The 14,898-nt window shown below is 50.4% G+C and overlaps 1 long non-coding RNA gene across 1 annotated transcript; it reads left to right on the plus strand.

Moving 5' to 3' along the window:
• The first annotated feature begins 5,557 nt into the window (after nt 1-5,557).
• On the plus strand, nt 5,558-10,211 carry LOC145534204 (uncharacterized). The gene is made up of 4 exons (XR_014074339.1): nt 5,558-5,736; nt 6,003-6,450; nt 8,490-8,583; nt 9,274-10,211. It is a non-coding gene; the product is annotated as an uncharacterized LOC145534204 (long non-coding RNA).
• The last annotated feature ends 4,687 nt before the right edge of the window (nt 10,212-14,898 follow it).

Raw genomic sequence — 14,898 nt, forward strand, 5'->3', positions numbered from 1 at the left:
ACAGCTGGGACATGGACCTGGAGGGGGCCTTGGCTTTAGGCATGAGTGGACCCAGTGGCCTTCTTTGTCGCATTTGAAGCAGGGCCCAGGTGGCTTCCTTTCTTTGTTGGTTGATGGAGGCTTGGAGCCATGCAGAGCAGTGGCTAAAAGGTGGCATTTGGCCTGATCTCGTTGGCCCTTCTCTAGATTAGCCTGTCCTTCCTGGTTATAGAAAATCTTAAAGGCTAAATTTAAAAGGTCTCGTTGAGGGGTTTGAGGACCTTCTGCCTTTTATAGTTTCTTTCAGATATCTGGGGACGACTGGCAGATAAAATGGTTATTAAGGACAATGGTGCCCTCTGCTGAAGTGGGGTCTAATGTTGTGTATTTTTGTAACACTTCTGTTAACCTGGCTAGAAATTGTGCTGGGCTTTCATCTAGCCCTTGAGTTATTTCTGAGAGCTTATCAAAGTTGACAGCTTTATGCCTTGCCATTTGGAAGCCCACAATGAAGCAAGAAACCGAGTGATTACAGGCTGCTCGTCCAGATCTCCGTGCCTGATAATCCCAGTTGGGATCTTCTCGGGGGACAGCTGTTGCCCATATGGGCTTAATGTCGTCTGTCCTCTGTATCTCATCAGCACATGCCTGAGACCCTTGCCATACTCGTTCCTTCTCTTCTGGGAGAAGAGTGGAGGAAAGGATGATATAAATATCATGCCAGGCTCAGTTGTAAGACTGGGTAAGATGCTTGAATTCTTTTAGATAATTATCAAGCCCTGAGGAGAAGGAGTAAAAACGCTTTTCAATCTGAGATAGATCAGAGAAGAAGAATGGGGCACGAACCCCAACAATGTCTTCTGTCCCAGCTACTTCCCCTAAAGGGAGGAGTGGAGCAGAGAAAGGAGTGGGCTCCTGTGGTGAAGTTTCCTGTTTTAAAGGTGTTTGGGACAGGGTACTGGGGAAGGGATCTAAGGAGGTGGGGTAATGCCTTGGGACCCTCTGTGTAGAGGGTGGGGCTGAGGTCTCAGAGCTTATCTCAGGCACAGGCTGGGGAGGGGGATTGGGAGCTGCAGCCTGAGAATGAGGGAGGGAGTAGGGGGTGTAAGGTGGAGATGGTGAAACTGGATCTGGAGCTGCTGCAAGGGGATCAGGAGCTATAGAGGGTGGGCTGTGGTCAGAAGGGTCGAAGGAAGAAGAAGAAAAGTCTGAACAGGGATCAAGAGACATTGTGTTTGGAGCACCAGAATGGATTCACAGAGAGAGGGGTGAGAGCGAAAAGCAAAGAAAGCCTGAACATAAGAGATTTCTAACCACTTGCCATTGTGGTGGCAGAAGTTATTGAGGTCCAGTATAGTATCATAATCAAGAGTTCCATTTTCTTGCCATTGAGACATGTTATCAAGTCTGTATTGCAGCCAGACAGTGTTAGAATGGTAAATAAGTCTTTTTGGTCTTATCTCCCCTTGGAAGCCCAAGGCTGTTAGGTTATGGAGAAGGCATCCTAAAGGAGTAGGTTTTGAGGGCTGGGGTTGAGATTTTGCCATTGCCACTGAATAGGGAGGTTAGACAAGGGTGAGAGAAAGCGAGGAGAAAGTTCCGAGAGAAAAGGCTTCCCTGTTCTCTGGACTTTCTCAGAGAGTAGTAACAGTCTGCTTTGAAATGGGCGTCTCCTATTTCAAAGTCAGATGGAATGCAAGGGCCATGGAAATCCTCCCGCCCAGTGAGAGAGAGAGGATCCGAGAGAACGGGATTTCACTCACCTTTGTAACCTATGGATGACAAGTGGGCCGGTGTGTGGATGTCAGTCCAGCAAGGCAAGTGGAGAGTCCCGGATGGAGATCGTCTCAGTTTCTCGGCAAGGTCCAAGGGAGGAGACCACCGGACATGGGCTCGTAAGAGGAGCCCACCCAGTTGCCATGATTCTTTCTTCCAGGGTTTTGGCACCAAAATGTAAGGCGAGTGCAGAGAAAAAGAGAGCAAGCCAGGCAGTCAGACAAGAAAAGGAAATTTATCAGAGGGAAAAAAGAGGGTGAGTGGCTCTTAAGGAGAACCAGGCTTCTCCCTTTCTGATGGAGTCCTTCTTATACCCTACCAGTGGAAAATTCTCTGAAGGGATTATCACATAGCCAGAGGTCTGGAATCTTGTGGTCTCACAGCTTTGAGAAGATAGGCACCAGTGAGATTACAGGATGCCATTTGGGCAATTTGGTCAGTTTCACAGATCACTGTGATTTATTCTTTGTGAGATCATCATAACGAGCCATCTTATCAATGAGATCCCATGTGGGCCCTAGCACGTAATATGCTTATGCCAAAGTACTCATGCTGAAAATCAGCTCACAGGCAGCAGCTTTAAAAGTACATGGGTAATATGGGAAAAAGAATCATGGACTGATTTTAGGACAAGTGCCAAAGGGGCAAGGATTTGTTGGAACTTTCTCTAGGGATGAAAAATCACTGACTTTTTAAAAAATCCTCCCTGTACACAGCTGGCCCAGTGCTAGCAGGAGATATTTCTGACATTCCCCACTTACCTTGCTGGCACTGCTTGCCCTGCCAGTCTCTCTGTTCCCAGTGAAACACCACATATCCAACCCAGCCATGCCCACAACGCACCTCCAAAATGGCTTCCCCCCGAGGGCTTGGATTCCCCCACAATAGACTCCATCCCTACCACAAACAGTGGGTGGACTCTGCCATGACTTGCATCCCCTCAAGGTGGTTCCCACTCCAGATCAGCTCCAGCCAGAAACACATCTGCAACTGTTGAGGTGGGGCTCAAGGTCAGCTGCACTGGTGGTCAACCAGACCCAAAAGCATGCCCACAGCAACGATGGTACATCCAACAGTACACCACATTCAGCCTACACAGGAGACACGCTGTATTTCCTGTCTCTGGTGACCTGGGACAACTGTTCTTCTGAGCCACAGAGGAGACACTGTACATAAGTCCACTAATTCATCAGGGTGACATACTTCATCTACCTAATGTTAGTGTATAGAAAGAGAAAGATAGGCAAACTAAGGAGACAAAAACGAACAAACAAACAAACAAAAAAATCCCAGAGAATACAGTGGACTTTGTAAAATCAAAGATATCTACTGTGGGAAAGACCTTATTACAAGAGCAAAAGACAGGTCATACACCTTGAGAAAAATAATTGCAAACACATAGCTTACCAAGGATTTGTCTCCAAACAGACAAAGAACACTAACAAAACAAGCCTGTTAAAACTAGGGAAAGGTCTGAAGAGACACCAGACCAAAGAAGACACACAGAGAGTATTCTGGATGACGTCCAGCACTGAGGGCCTGAAGAAACAACAGTCTAGTTGCATTCCCTCAGTCCTGTGTGACCCTGGATGAGGCCTCTGTTTCCCGGTGGCTCTGAGAGATGGACAGGGAGGAAGGGGAAGAGAAATCACTTGCATTTCTAATACTCACAGCAAAGTCTTCCAATGAGAAGGGAATTATCACCCCCATTGACAATGCCTTTCAGTGAAGTGAAATACCCACGAGTCCATCTAATTCAGAAGGGAAGGAAGGTTCTGTTCTAGAAAACTGCAAGAGATGGAAGAAAGTAGATGAAATCCACACAAACCAGTGGAAAGATAGGTTGTGCTCATGGATTGAAAGAATTCCTGTTGAAAAAATGAAGTCACACCCCCACAGGTAATCCATAGTTTCGATGCTATGCCTCCCAAAATACCAATGGATTTTCACAGTGAACAAAGAACTCCTAAAGGTATATGGAAAGAGAAAAGAGCCTAAATATTCAATACAATCCGACGAAAAAGCCCCAAGATGGCCATACAAGGTTGTGTGAAAGGAAATTAGACTACAAAAGTAGGATCCTGAGGACACTATTGGAGAAGGCAATGGCAACCCACTCCAATATTCTTGCCTGGGAAATACCCTTGACGGAGGAATCTGGTAGGCTGCAGGCCATGGGGTAGCAAAGAGTCAGACACAACTGAAGCGACTTAGCAGCAGCAGCATGACAGTAGCCTACTGGTAATATACAACAACACACAGATCCAGATCAATGCGATAAAATTGAGAGTCCAGAAATATACCCCAGCATCCATGGTCAACTCATCTCTGACACAGAAGGGGAGAATATCCAAATGGGAACAAGAAAGCCTCTTCAATAAATGTACATGGGAAAACCAGACAGCTACATCTGAAGAATTCTATTGGTTTTTATCTCAGACCACCTCAATATCGGTGAAAAACGTCAACCTAAAGACTGATGTTATGAGATAGCTACAAATAAGCGTAGGTCTAAGGCTCCTTAACATCAGAGTCACCTTCACATTTCGTGGGTGGAAGCAGAAATCGCTCTCTTCAAGTAAAGGAAACGGAAAAAGAAGTACACCAATGGGTTTCCAACCAACTGAACATCTTCGCAACAGAAAAGCTAAGCATTCACAAATCCAAAAGATAGTAAACTGAACATGAGAGACTTCTTACAAGTGGTGTATCTGAGAAGGGGTTCATATGTAATGAGACTAAGAACACACAGCACTCAGTCTCCAAGAAACACCACAACCACCCTTGACATTTTCACCAATACCAACTCCAACCTAAAGCTTTTATCTCACACTAACCTACCCCTAAAAAATCACCCTAATTTAATAATATACATGTGCATCCATAGGCATCCATCCATCCACACACGAGAGAAAAAGAGGAAGACATAGACTGAATTTAGAAAGAAAAAAGAGAGACACATCCAGAGAGAGACAGGGAAGAAAAGGGAGGAAAGGAGTAGATTGTCCAGACTTTTCATCAATCTATCTGAAAGTTAGAAGCAATGACAGTGCCCATCCACCCCAGAAGGGGGAAAATGACCCAAGGTTATGAGAGTAAAAGACAAGAACGCAGGGATCCATTAACAGGTCAGCCAACCACAGAAGCCGAGCTGGGACACTTCAACAGAATCTCAATGGAAACAGAGGACCAGAAAGTTGGCTACTCTTTTCTGTAACAGAGGGAGACATTCGAGTCTTCTATTTGGTCCTCCAACTTGGATGCGCAGTCTCAAAACAGGAGGGGGAGTGCCTTTTCCTGGGTACCACAGCCCATCCAGGCCTTGTTATGGCCCATTCTGTGCTATGTCAGCCCTGGATGGAATCTTTCTTTCTGAAGTCTCAGCACAGAAGCTCCATGGGATATCGGCCCCAGGTGGAAAGGCATGGAGGTAATCCTAGGCCGAAAGACCTAGGAGGCAGATGGGAGAATGACACCCACTCTGCAGAGGGAGAGACTGGGTAAACCCTGAGGGACATATGCTTGTCCAGGGCCACATCACTTATAAGAAGGAGGAACCTGGACTGAAAGCAGCGGGGTCCTCCGAGCTCAGGCCCTGGCTGCACCCAGGCCTCCCCAAGGTTGTGGCATGGGCTGTGTGGGTGTCACTGTGCCTGCACATGGCCTAAGGGGGTGGTTGACCAGTCAGAAACACAGAGACTCTCTTAGGGAGCTTTGTGTAAGGGACCTCAACACAAAACCCAGGAAATGATGTCACTTCCCAGCAACAGAACCAAACAGAACCTGGAACGCGGGTTATCCAGGCCTTCAGAGTGGAGAGGAGCCCCCAGCCAGATCGCTTGCTGCCAAGATGTTCTGTTTGCCCCTGCCCAGAGGCCGGGGCCTCAGGAGAGCTCACAGGCAGAGTGTGTGGGAACCCTGTTGACGCTGGCTCAGGGCCCCTTGACAGGCCTCTGGCCCTTTGCCCGAAGGAGGAGAAAGGTAACACGGGGAGCCACAGGCCGGGCCAGGCCAGGCCACCTTTCCCATGCCACCCGGAAACACTGGGTCCTTTGCCTGTGTGTGGATGCGGGTTTCTCAGGGTGTGTCTCCCTCAAGGAAGCCCAGGTGAATGTGGGGTCAGAAGCCTGTGGACAAGTTGTGTCCACACCCCAGGGGAGAGCAGGCTGGGCAGGATGGGGACAGTGCAGGCAGCGCTGGCCGCCCAGGCTGACCTCACGCCCTCAGGTGGGTCTCCTTCCTCCCAGGTGGGGATCTGAGCAGACACACGTCTCTGCCCCTTCTGGAAAGAGAATTTCGAACGGGCAGAAGCAGCAGCTCTACTGGCTAGGCCCAGCTCACAAAACTCCAAGAAGGGCTGGCTGACGGTCATGGTCATTGTAGAGCTTCCCACATCATTAGGCCAATGACAATACACCCCATCCACTTCCCCGAGGGAGGGGTCGGAGCACCACCTCCCTGCCCGTGAGGCCCAGTGCAGGCTGCAGGTGAGCGTGCCCACAGAGGGTTCAGCCGAAATGAGGATGAAGAGGAAGCAGGGAAGGCCTGCTGCCCAGACACCAGCCAGGATACACCCAGTGGCCCGTTCCCAGCCTGCCACGGACCTCAGCACAGCTGGCTCTGAGCCAGAGCCCCGAGAACCCCGGCCTCTGAGGCAGCAGGAGGACCTGGAGCACAACTCAGCAGAGCACAGAGGTGAGGACGCTGGGGCTGGTGCATGGGAGTGTGTGGCGAGGGGTGCTGAGCTACACAGCGACGAGTCCCTGAAAGTCGGTGCTGGGCCTGGAGCAAAGTCTAGCCTCACAGCACCCATCTCGCACACGTCAGTCAGAAAAGACATCCTACCCTGGGTATTCTTTGGTAATCTCGTGGAATATTTCTGTCCCTGGATATGAACATGACAAATCTGGCCTGTGGGGAAAATTTTCTTCTCTCCCAGCTCTAGCACTGGCCTCCAATTTCAACCAGGCTCCACTTCCCAGACCTGTCCCTACAGAGGTGGTGGCTCCAGGTGCAGGACCCAGGGATCCACTGAGGGCAGATGGAGAACCGAGACTTGCCCTCGCAGAGACACCAGGCCAGCTGAGTACTGGCCAGCACACCGGGCAGATCGGATCTCCGTGCCTGCAGGACCCCCAGCCCCAGGCACTGATGTCCCACCCCCTCAGCGAGAACCTCCACCTCCATGTGCACCTGCACCTGCTCGGGCTTTGGCAGAAGAACCCGAGGAAGAGGAGGAGTCACTGCCTCGGCAGGGAGAGCCGGCCCTGGCTCCTGAGCAACACCCAGACACCCATGATGACTCACCCACCCCTGCAGGGAGAACGAGCCCCCGCTCTGGACAGAGACCCAGACCCCTTGCTGGAAACACCATGTCCAGGGCAGTGGTCGGCTCTGCAGCTTTCATCCCTGTCTGGCACTGTCGATGCTATCAACTTGGTTCCACCCAGGGGAGATTGAGTTCCTTTCCCTGGAAATTCTTTGCATTTGTGATTTTTTTTTATGGCTTCCTGTATTTTTTTTTTTTTGGTTAAATTTGGATTAGTAAATTTTATCATAATTTTTGCACTATGGGGTCACTGTTGTGTAACTGTGGTGATGCTGTGTTACCATCACCACATTGTAGTTTCTGACCCTTTCAATCTTTATGCCCCACCTCCCAACACATCCTGTATTCACAGCAAGCACGCACTCTTCATCCGTGCCCCCAATCCTGAACACACATGATTATTTCTTTCTTCGTTCCTTCCTATATTCTGGGTGTCCTCAATCATGACTATCAATGAGATGACTGAAGACTTTTTTATTCAGACTCTCCACATATTGTAATACTACATTTGAGAATTCTCCTCTTTATGTCATTTCAACTAGCCTTTGATATCTGAAGGGATGGTGTACGTCCATTCAAGATATCATGTGCCAAACGAAGCCCTTTTGGCAAATGCCATCATAATATCCAGGCAGGTATTCCTGTTTTAAGGGTGACATCTCAGCCAGAAGGCAGATGCTGAGCTCATCTTGTTGCACAAGTCCCCAAAAGTAGCCAAGAAAGGGAGCTGGGAAAACAAACCACCCCAACACCCAGTAAAGCATTCCTCATGAGAGAAGGCTAGAAAATGACCCAACACACTTGTGGCCCAGAAACCCTCTGGAAAATCAATGTTCCATAAAAAAGAGAACACATGGGAAGTTCCAAGGAGAGGCAATGCCCATGGCCAGTGTACTTTAGAGACGGCTTTACCACTGAGAGGAAGACATGCACCAATGGAAACCCTTTGGAAACAGCAGCGATAGTCCTCACAGTCGTAAGTGTTTCCTCTGGTGACAACCTGCCCTGGGCACCACATGAGGGAGCAGACCGGCTTCTCGTCCTCTGCCCCCACACCATTCACTCATGAAGGCAGCTCAGGTGTTATCATGCCCTGCCTGCCTGCCTGGCTGATCCATTAGCTGTAACCACCGCCAGGGCAGGACTCCACTTTCTCCTCTCTGTGTATCGTGAATCTGCACACAGTGAGCTTTCAGCACCTCAGGAGACTTGAGCTGTTCCCACTGGAGCCAGAACCCTCCCCAGGAATCAAAACAGCTGTGGAGTCATTTTGGCCCAAGCACTGGTTCTGAAACTCTGGCGGCTCCTACAGCGTCTATGGTGTGAAGAATCAGGTCCTGTTTTACAGAGCTTTTCGGCTGTCAGATCTTAGCTGTTGTTTCATTGTCAGCTCTCTCTCTTCCAGTGCAGCCAGGTGGACCACGCTGCTGCAAAGAGCTCACAAGCTGAGTTTCACAGGAGGTATTGAAAGGACAGTGATGGCTACAATGTGCTGCAAAGTGAGTGAGGGACCCCACAATATTCAGAAAAGGTCTGTGATGTGAAAGTGGGAAGTAGAGGGCCCCCACGTTCCAAAGGAAGAGAGATTCTAGGGACAAAGGCCCTTGGCTGCTGTTGTAGCAGCTCCAGATGACAGCTCTTGAAGACTGTACATCAAATGTGGTCACATGAGCAGGACTCTGGAAATGGCTCAGAAATCAAGAGAAAAGGGTCAGGGTATGTAGGAAACCGGAGGGGATGGTGAGGTGGATGAAGCGCGGTGTCCTTTCTCTCTCCAGTGCAATTATGTTTTCTGAGTCTGAAAGCTACCAGATGGCAGTTACCAAGGCAGGCCCCGACTGTAACCAGGGTGGGCTGCATTCCTTGGCCCCTGCCACAGGGACAAGCTACACCAGTGGCTTCCCTGAGCTCAATGACTGGATCTGGGGGTTCTGTCTGTATACACACCTACTTGCTCTTACGAAGTTACCCCCTTCTCTGAGCACCAGGTTCATCATCTCAAATGAGGATATCTATTGCTACCTTAGCAGGTTACTGTCTTCATCCTATGAAGACTCATTAGGGTTATCCTACAATTAATATCTGGCCCGAAGTGATATCCCCTGAATCCAGATTCAGCTGGAGTCTCCCAGGGTCATCTGGCATTTCTTCCCTGAAGTCAGCCCAAACCCACACTTTTGCATTTCCAGGGACTCCACTTAGCCAGCTGGGCAGAAAACCCAGCATGGTTCAAACAAGCTGACAGACAAGCAGGAGACGACTCACGGGCAGATGGCTTCCCTCAGGTCTCTGGTGGAGCTCTGGGACCACAGCAGCAACTGGCAATCTCAGCCCCTGGGCTCAGCAGTGCCCTCATTCTCAGGCCAGCGGCTCTGCCTTGAAGGGAGCAGGAAGGTCACCAACTGCCCCAGGCGGACCTCACGCCCCTCCCACTGCTGGAGCCTGACCTCCCCCGGCCACACCCCTACTCCTACCCGAGCAGGACGAGAGCTTGTCTTCCCTTTGGTTCCAATGAGAGGCCCGGCCCTGGGCCCCGATTGGGCACTGCCCCAGTCTGGAGCCAATCACAGGGGCCAGGGAGGTGGAACACACCAATTGGCCAGGGCCAGCTCATGTGACCATACTCTCCAGGAAACTCCTAAGCTGCTCACCCTGTGCCAGGGCTGGTGACTATGCGATGCCCCAAGAGCAGGGCTGAGGGTCCAGTCATGGTGTCCACATGCTCTGGGTCTTGGGACATGTCTGTGCATCCTCTCTGCACACCACACTGTCCTTTACAGATAAAATATTCTGGACACACCTTTTCCCTTCCAAGCCCTGTTTTACGCACCCAGGTTCAGGGGAGCAAGTCTTCCTGTTTGAAGATAGGTTTGGAGATCCTCTCCCAGGCTCTAGGCTTGTTGTTTGTGTCATATTAGAATAACGTATTCAGCCAAAAACCACCCACGAGCACCGCCACGTTCTGCTCCATGTTTTCAGGAGTGTTGGCAGTTCTGAGTAGATGACATGGCCCAGAAGCAATGGAAACAGGGAATCACTGACTCACTTTGCTGTACACATGAAACTAACACAACATTAAAAAGCAACAATACTTCAATTAAAAAAAAAGATATTCACGACTCAAAAATTGTTGTAAAATTTCTCAAGTTTTTCTTTCAATTGTTCATTCTTCTTATGTGTCTAATTGCTTTGGTCATGTTTTGTGAGGTAAGGATCCAATTTAATTACTCACCCAATGGATACCAAAGAGTTCCAGTGGGCCTCCTTTCTCTATTTACATATTAAGAAGCATTTCCTAAAATCCCAAGTATCAAGGACTTCAGATCTTCTGTAATTTGTTAAGCACCCCAGAGGCAGGTGTCGTTTTCTGCATCTTCTCGTCATATTTGACTTTTGGGAGATTCTAGTATACACAAGAGGAGAAGGAAATGGCGACCCACTCCAGTATTCTTGCCTGGAGAATACTGTGGACAGAGGAGCCTGGTGGGCTGCCGTCTATGGGGTCCCACAGAGTCATACACGACTGAAGCGATGTAGCAGCAGCAGCAGCAGCAGCCATGGACACAAGTACCCCTGGAAAGTTCTCTGTAGTGAACCATGTGTGTTACAGTGAGGACAGAGGATCTGAGCATGGAGGAGGGACTGGGTCCATAGTGACCACTGACCATGCTGAGCAAGTCCAACATTCAGTCTGGCTACGACTTCCAAAGGCAAGGTCTGTGTTTCTTCCTTTGGAGTCTGCATGCTCACAGTAAGGTTGGTGGATGGGGACTTTGGTCTCTGGGGCCTGGACAGTGTAGATTCATCTCCTCAGCAAATTAGACCCACAGCCTGGTTGTCCATTGTATTTCCTCCATGTGGGCTCTCCTGAGCTGCTGTGGAGATATTTCGGATACATTTCTGCTAAAGTCCTGAAAAGCAGTCAATCCTACTGCTTCCCATTCCCTGCCTCATCTGTACTTCTGTCATTTTGTTCAATATATTTCATGATGAATGTTGTTAGCCCTTGTGTCATTCTGACAATCAGGCACCTGTGGTTTAATAGACCTGCAGCTCCCGAGAGCTCTTTTCCTGGTGGAGATGGGAAGAACTCAGGGAGCAGCACCACATCACACTGGAGCCTGGACCGTGAACCGTGAACTTCCAGATGTTCAAGCTTGATTTAGAAAAGGCAGAGCAATCAGAGATCAAAATGCTAACATTCGTGGAATCATCAAAAGAGCAAGAGAGTTCCAGATAAAATATCTATTTCTGCTTTACTGACGATGTCAGAGCCTTTGACTGTGTGGATCGCAATAAACTGTGAAAAATTCAAGAGATGGGAATACCAGACGACCTGATCTGCCTCTTGAGCAACCCGCATGCAGTGCAGGTCAGGAAGCTAGTTGGAACTGAACATGGAACAACAGACTGCTTCCAAATAGGAAAAGGAGTGTTCCAGGGTGTATATTGTCACCCTGCTTATTTCATTTCTATGCAGAGTACATCATGAGAAACGATGGGTTGGAAGAAGCAGAAGCTGGAATCAAGAATGCCGGGAGAAGTCTCAATAACCTCCAATATGCACATGACACTACCCTTATGGCATGAAAGTAAAGAAGAACTAAAGAGTCACTTGATGAAAGTGAAAGAGAAGTGTGAAAAAGTTGGCTTAAAGCTCAACATTCAGAAAGCTAAGATCATGGCCTCGGGTCCCATGACGCCAGAATTCCGGGGTTTCTCCCACGGCCTCAATTCACGAGTCAGGTCAGGCCTACTCTAGCGAGCTCTCTCCGACAGAGCAAACATGACGGATCAGCCCTGTGGAGGGTGCCTGGGCGTTCCCGGGCAGGGTGGGAGCCCTACCCGGGCGTTGGGGCCTATGCACTATGGCCCCTAAAAACTGACTTCCCAGCTAGCACTTCCCAGCCCCATGTGACTTTCTGCTCGAAGGCGGCCTGGCAGGCTCTCTTCCGTGCAGGGAGGAAAGGCAGCCCCAGAGAGTGGGTTTTCAGTCCTCCCTCACAGAGCTAATGTGGGACTCTTCAGACGCCAGAACAATGGGGCTGCTCCCAGGGCCTCAATTCCCGAGTCACACCAGGCCTAGTCTCGCGAGCTCTCTCCTGCAGAGCAAACATGTTGGAACAGCCGTGTGGAGGGTGCCTTGATGTTCCTGGGCCGTGTGGGAGCCCTTCCTGTGCGCATGTGCTCAGGGGCCATGGACCATAAAAACTGACTTCCCAGCTAGCACTTCACTACCCCATGTGACTTTCAGCCTGAAGGTGGCCTGACAGTCTCTCTTCCTTGGAGGGAGGAAAGGCAGCCCCTGAGAGTGGGTTTTCAGTCCTCCCTCGTGCAGCAAGTGTGGGGCTCTTCAGACGCCAGAACAAAAGTCTGCAACCACTACCTCAATTCTGGAGTCAAGCCAGGCCTAGTCTTGCAACCTCTCTCCAGCAGAGCAAACATGATGGAACATCTGTTTGGAGAGGGCCTTGATGTTCCAGGGCAGTGTGGGAGCCCTACCCGGACGCATGGGCCCAGCGGCCATGGGCCCTAAAAACTGACTTCTCAGCTAGTACTTCCAAGCCTGATGTAACTTTCAGCCTGAAGGCGGCCTGGCAGGCTCTCTTCCTTGGAGGGAGGAAAGGCAGCCCCTGAGAGTAGGTTTTCAGTCCTCCCTCGCACAGCAAGTGTGGGGCTCTTCAGACCCCAGAACAAAAGTCTGCAACCACTACCTCAATTCCAGAGTCAAGCTAGGCCTAGTCTCTCGAGCTCTCTCCTCCATAGCAAATGTGACAGAACCGCCGTATGTAGGGTGCCTTGACATTTCCGGGCAGTGTGGGAGCCCTTAAAGGGCACGTGTGCCCAGCGGCCATGGCCCCTAAAAACTAACTTCCCAGCTGTCACTTCCCAGCCCCATGTGACTTTCAGCCCGAAGGCAGCCTGGGAGGATCTCTTCCGTGGAGGGAGGAAAGGCAGCCCCAGAGAGTGGGTTTTCAGTCCTCCCTCGCACAGCAATTGTGGGGCTGTTCAGACGCCAGAACAATGGGGCTGCTCCCAGGGCCTCAATTCCCCAGTGAGGCCAGGCCCAGTCTCACGAGCTCTCTGTTGCAGGGTAAACGTATCGGAACAGCCTTATGGAGGGTGTCTTGACATTCAGGGGCACTGTGGGAGCCCTGCTCATGTGCTGGGGCCTATTCGCTACGGCTCCTAAAAACTGAATTCCCAGCTAGCACTTCCCAGCCCCATGTGACTTTCAGCCTGAAGGCGGCCTGGCAGGCTCTCTTCCTTGGAGGGAGGAAGGCAGCCTCAGAGAGTGGGTTTTCACTCCTCCCTCTCGCAGCAAGTGTGGGGCTCTTCAGATGCCAGGACAATGGGGCTGATGCCAGTGCCTTAATTCCCGAGTCAGGCCAGGCCTAGTCTCGCAAGCTCTCTCCTGCAGAGCAAACGTGACAGAATAGCCATGTGGAGGGTGCCCTGACATTCCCAGACCCTGTGGGAGCCCTACCCGGGTGCTGGCGCCTGTGCGTTTTGGGGGCGGGAGAGAAAAAAGAAGAAACCTTTCAAATGAAAGGAGGGAGAGTAAAGGTCACTGAACCCTCTGACAGTGGCCTTCCTTTTTCCAGACCAGTGACACGTTCTCCCAAGTTGCCTGGTTCCAGAAAACGCCTTTCGTAAACAAAATCCTGGAGGCTTGCGAAATCCTTAGGAATCCTTGGATGAGCTTCCTGGCCAGGCTATACCACAGGCAGCATGCTTCATCTGAAGCCAAAGCCACAGACTCCAAAGGATCACGTCAAAGAAGCTGATCTAATACGGAACCCGACGTCTTCTTCTCTAGGACACTTCTAGAAGCAGCAAGAGTGCCAGGTTGTGAGAACCAAAGGTCAAACCGGCATGATGTAAACCCAGCGATGTGTGTGGTCAGAGGCCCATCTAGTTCGACCTCCAGTTATCGGAGGGGAGCAGTGGGAACAGGAGGGTGGCTTGCGAGTCCACCACCCTCCTGTTCCCACTCCTCCTGTGAACATCTGCCCCATGGAAAGTGTCTAGGAACCTCATGACCTGACCTACGGGGTGAACCATCACCAAAGAAAAAGAATTCCTCCAGCTAGATGTTTTTTGCAGCCACAAAACCCTTCCCTCCATCACCTGGCCTTTCAGAACGCTACGTGGAACCCTTTCAAGGCGTGTGGGACTTGGAGGCATGGGCCCCTGAATTCTCCTCGCCCGGCCCTGCAAGAAACCATTCTTTGCCTGCCCCACATGACGACTTTTTGGACTTTTTGCTAGATCGGGCCTCCCAGGGTGCCCCTGCAACCGGCACCACGCGACATCCCAAGAGATCTTATGAAGAAACATCTCTGGCCACTCGCGTGGCATCTGCATCGCTGGTGAGTGTCCCTTTCAACCTCCACAGAAATACGTGAGCACAAACGCTTCTTCAGAATCTGGGTCACCTCATAGGATCTGTGAGTTCCTGTGGTTCAGCACACCCTTGCCTTGGCTGTGGTTTTGGGTTTTGTTCTCTTCTGTGTTTGCTTTCTGGCCCACGTGATCTGTCTGGATAGGACACCCAGGAAAAGTGAAAAGAAATTGAGTCCATGTGAATACTATTCATGCATCATGTGGGGATATCAACAACCTCTACCGTGGATCAATAAAAATGGTAGTTTGGTGTTCAGGAGGATCGTTTTGCATTTTCTGGGTGCGCTCTTTGCTGTCAATTATTTCACTTGCCTTTTGGGCATGGCTGATGGAGATGGACATGAAGCAGAAGGGCAGCCACATCTGGCATCTCGGCCTAGCTAGGGTGGTTTCATAAGTGACATCTC

Source organism: Giraffa tippelskirchi, chromosome 14, assembly GCF_054371585.1.
Source record: "Giraffa tippelskirchi isolate mGirTip1 chromosome 14, T2T-mGirTip1v1.2.pri, whole genome shotgun sequence".
Classification (NCBI taxonomy): domain Eukaryota; kingdom Metazoa; phylum Chordata; class Mammalia; order Artiodactyla; family Giraffidae; genus Giraffa; species Giraffa tippelskirchi.